Raw genomic sequence first — 5,131 nt, 5'->3', positions numbered from 1 at the left:
CTGTAACTAGACACTGAGTTTGAAGAAATTTCTATCTTTCAATCCAGGAAGATCACTACCTTTGAAAATACTGCTTTGTAACATGCTGAACTTAATTTGCAATTTATTTTAACAGGTTTCTGGGTAATCAGTACTCAGTGAAAGAGCAGTGGGGAATTAGTACTTGTTTTAGATGAATGCAATTTTAATTTTAATTGAATCCAGATAGAGATATAATACAATATCAGCATCTAAAGTCATTTAGGTGTAACTGCTCATTTAAATTGGGTTAAGGCATAAACTGTCCATGAAAAGTAGTTCAGCACTGCTTAAAGTAACTGAGGCTGGAATGTGATGTGTTACCTTATTGAAAAATGTTTTCTACATTTGGAGATTATTTCAAAATGTCAATCAAGAACATTGGCAGATGGAAAACAGCACAAGTATAGAAATGTGTACTCGGTAAGAAAGGCTATGAAGGAAAGAGTGTTCTTGGTAAGGAAGATTATGAAGGAAAGAGTTCTTTTGAGTATAAAGAAAGGATATAGTTTGTAAGGATGACTTCATCCTGATGGCTAGTTTACTCTAGACTGGAATGGAAATGATGGAATGTTTCAAGTTGAAGAGGGTGTGTGGAAGTCACAGAAGGTTATGAAAGAAAGAAATTTTGGATAGAAAAGCTATTAATCTATTTTTCTTTGACATAAAATTAGAATCTGATCTTCCATGAAAGCAGTGAGTTAAAGTAATCTATTTTGTTCTCCTAAAATCTGATTGTTTAAAACAGCTGAGTGTTTTATCAAGAGCTATGGGTCATTTAAATATGTGCTTATTTTCAAACATTTGAATGATCACTTTGTAACCATGATAAAATTTGGTCTATATTATGTCATGATGTTAAGCGATCCTATTTCAACCAGATATTGTGGATGTTGAGCCTTCTTTGCATCCTTGACAGTCATTCAAAAAATCAAAATTTCAAAAATTTAGACTTTGACAATTTCCAAATGGCCCCCAGGACACATGAGACACCAACTAATCAGGCTGTTTGCATTATGTTAGAAGTACTGTCAAGATGTGAAGTGGAGCTAAACTTTAAGTTTGTATAATATAAAATGCTACTGATACAAATGCATGAAAGATAAAAAGTCTAATGATCTTGTGTTACTAGACATGATGGTTATCTTAATGAGAAAGCTCTAAAGGCCTAAAAGGGTTAAATGCTTTGTAAAATCCTACAGGTGCTTTTTAAAAGACTGTGTGAAGTAGGCCAGTGCCTCTTGTTGGGTAATGAGTTTATAATTTTAAACATGGCTATTTAAAGTCTTTTGTCATCCACAGTTTTGTATAGGCTCCAATGAGCTTTTTCCAGCCACTTCTGTTGCATTCAGTACTTTGGGGGTGGTTCTATAAACTGATGAAGCCAATAATATATTACAGGTACCAACTGAGAGAAAGTATGGATAACTGAGATTACTAAGAGAAGAAAGTCTTTGTATTCAATTGATAATTTACAGAAAAAAAAGTTAAAGATTTTTAAAAGCTTATTACTGAAACTGCTTTATTGTTCTATCTTTTATGTTATATGTGTATACATATTGTATGTCTACAAGGGAAAATTTATTAAGAATGTTGTTTTAATTGGCTTAGAGATAAAAGGTTGACCATCAATTTAAACAGCTAAAATTAATCAAAGATACATTTTGATTCATGTGACCTGGATCTCTGTATCAGATGTTTTAAATCTGTTGGTAGAAAGAAACTGAAAATGTTTTATATGCTTGTGCTTGAGTTTTCTGGTTAAATAAGCTACACCATGTTAGATATTTAAAAGGTGTTTCCAAATACATGTATTCTTCAAATTTATAGAAGGCATTGGATCTTCTGGTAAATGTTTTCCTATGTTGTTATCTAATGGTTGAAATCGCTTGCTAAGCTTTCATTTGATACTGCTATTGTCAGTAAGCAATCTGGGACTTGCTCCCTTATTTCTCTATTCTAAGCCCGACTTGTTCTCTCATTTCTCTGTTCTCTACAAGGTAGGAAACTAATTCTATTCTGAAGACTCCCCAAAATGCACAATTGGATTTTTAGACCTTATAAAAGGGATGGCTAGCATTTCTCTGTAATAGGATAGCCAAAATGAGAGCTTAAATTATAATTTCACAGCTAGAATTACTTTGCCATCAGCACAATAAACAGGCAGAACCTCCCTTTCAGACGAAACAAAAGGAGAGAACGTTTTAATTAAGGACATAGCTTTCCTCACAGGTATTGTCTACCTCAAAATAAACCACTATCAGAACATGCCTGTGACTATAGACTTCTAGTTTAGGCCACAACGATTAGAGATGGGACTTGAGAGCACCCCCTTGACTTGCATCCTCTTGTCTGCTTTAACAAAAACCAGGAGGAAAATAAAGCTAGGCATCAGAAGCAATGTAAAGATAGGTGGCAGGCCAATGAATGGCTGCTTTACACAGCCATTGATCTTCCCTCAAGGAGACCCAACAGGCCAGTCCACTGCAGTGGCTTTCAATGTGGTAAGCCAGGCCTTCAGCAGAAGTCAGCTTGTGAAGAGCCCTGGCAGCTCTGCCAGCCAAGAGTTGGATCACCGGAAATGGAACTGCCCTGGAGTCGAAGGACTTTCAGGTCAGAGCTACAGATCTTGCTGGCTCTAAGCTGAAAAGCCCTTCACTCGGCCCAGCTTCCAAAGTGACCACCGTTGCAGAGGGGACGGCCAAGAAGGGTCAGTAACATAGAAGTATAAATTTCCTGTTAGAGTTGTATCTTTTTGTTATAATTGATAGACTAGAGACATCCTGGATCAGGAATCGTTAAACCACCTCTGAGCAGTCAGCGAGTATCAGAAATTCCTCACTGGGCCAGCAGCAAGGGGGCAGAAGGAGGTACAAAGCAAGAGGTGTCCTATTTACATTTTGATGATAGTCATTGGTGGATGGGCATGTCTTTTGGCTGTGCTGTGGTAGTACATTAAGAAAGTGAATGCAAATATGCCTTCTTGCTAATATTTTGGTAGTACCAATCTGATCATGAATTCTCGTAGAAATAGAATGCTTAGTATGCAACATTGCTGTGTGTGTCACTGTGATGCAGTAAGGGAATGCAGCATCTTAATTGTAACCTGTACCAAACTTGCTTTTAGAGGCCTGTTGCTGTTTTTGTCTTTTACAAAATTCTTGCTCCCAAGAAAATCAGTGACATTTTTTCCTAGATTGAGTTGATGCAGTATATTTTTGGTTATCCAATAGTCATAGAACGTAGGGATTTTGAATTGGGAAAAAGTTTTTGAAGTGTGAAAAACCATGATCCATACATTCTTTATCAAAGTCACATAAAAGCAGATGTTGAGTGTGTATGCAAGGGACCTAAAAGGACTTGTTGATTTCAACTGCTTGTGACTGTAGATGACTTTGTTATTTGCTTCTTTTGTTTTGAAGTTTCATTTAATTCACTTGGTAGCTTTGATAAAATTAAAGTCATTTAATGCCCCCCCCCCAAAAAAAAGACAAAGAGGGATGACACAATGCAACAGAGGATTTCAGCACCTCACTTTCATCATGGGTAGATCACGCAGACAGAAAACCAACAGAGACCACAAAGGTGACCCCTGCTATGGACAAAATGCATCTAACTGATTCGACAGAACTTTTCATCACACAGTTAAAGAACACATATTTTGCTCAGCAGTGCAAGGAGCTTTCTCCAGAATAGGTCGTATAGGAGGCCATAAAGCAAGTCTCATCAAATTAAAAAAAAATCAAAATCATAGCGCACAACTCTCTGATCAGGACAAGGAGTGGCTGCCGGTCACCAAGCTGGGCCGCCTGGTTAAGGACATGAAGATCAAGTCCCTGGAGGAGGTCTACCTGTTCTCCCTGCCCATCAAGGAGTCCGAGATCATCGACTTCTTCCTGGGCGCCGCCCTCAAGGACGAGATGCTGAAGATCATGCCGGTGCAGAAGCAGACGCGGGCCGGCCAGCAGACCCGCTTCAAGGCATTTGTGGCCATCAGGGGACTACAACGGCCACATTGGCCTGGGCGTGAAGTGCTCCAAGGAGGTGGCCACCGCCATCCGAGGGGCCATCATCCTGGCCAAGCTGTCCATCGTGCCTGTGCGGAGAGGCTACTGGGGGAACAAGATCAGCAAGCCCCACACACACAGTGCCGTGCAAGGTGACCGGCCGCTGTGGCTCTGCTGGTGCACCTCATCCCCGCGCCCAGGGGCACCGGGATCGTCTCCGACCCTGTCCCCAAGAAGCTGCTGCTGATGGCTGGCATTGACGACTGCTACACCTCAGCCTGGGGCTGCACTGCCACCCTCGGCAACTTCGCCAAGGCCACCTTCGATGCCATCTCCAAGACCTACAGCTACCTGACCCCCAACCTCTGGAAAGAGACCGTGTTCACCAAGTCTCCCTACCAGGAGTTCACCAACCACCTCATGAAAACGCGTACCAGGGTGTCCGTGCAGAGGACCCAGGCTCCAGCTGTGGCCACAACATAGGTTTTTACTTGAGAAAAATAAAGTGGATGGAGCCTGGAAAAAAAAAAAAAAAAAAAAAAAGTTCAAATCCAACAACTCAAGAATCTGAAGAACATATGCAAACACATCAAGATTGAACAACATGCTCCTAAATGAACAGTAGTTTATAAAAGTAATCTCTGCTGTGGCCTGGGAAAGCAGTAGAAGATGGCCTGTGTGCTTGGTCCCCTGCACTCTTGTGGGAGACCTGAAAGAAGCTCCTGGCTCCTGGCTCCTGGCTTCAGATCGGTGCAGCTCTGGCTGTTGCAGCCATTTCTGGAGTGAACCAACGGAAGGAAGACCTTTCTCTCTGTCTCTTCCTCTCACTGTCTATAACTCTACCTCTCAAATAAAGAAATAAAGTCTTTTAAAAATATAAAATTAAATTAAACAACATTGACACAACATTTGCCCAAATACCCCCCCCCAAAAAAAGAGGGGAAAACAAATCAACAAAATCAAAGTTTTGAAAAACTTAATGACAGATACCACAGAAATAAACAGAATCCTGAGGAAATACTTCAAAGAGGTTTATGCCAGCCTAGAAGAAATATATAGATTCTGGGACAGATGCAATCTACCTAAGTTGAGTAAAGTAGACATAG

The 5,131-nt window shown here is 40.3% G+C and overlaps 1 pseudogene; it reads left to right on the top strand.

The window, feature by feature from the left end:
• The first annotated feature begins 3,638 nt into the window (after positions 1-3,638).
• LOC100358210 (small ribosomal subunit protein uS5 pseudogene) lies at positions 3,639-4,559 on the top strand (annotated as a pseudogene).
• The last annotated feature ends 572 nt before the right edge of the window (positions 4,560-5,131 follow it).

This window comes from Oryctolagus cuniculus, unplaced genomic scaffold, assembly GCF_964237555.1.
Source record: "Oryctolagus cuniculus unplaced genomic scaffold, mOryCun1.1 SCAFFOLD_155, whole genome shotgun sequence".
Classification (NCBI taxonomy): Eukaryota; Metazoa; Chordata; class Mammalia; order Lagomorpha; family Leporidae; genus Oryctolagus; species Oryctolagus cuniculus.
Note: the sequence above shows the minus strand (reverse complement) of the source record. Positions and strands in the feature narration are given on the sequence as shown.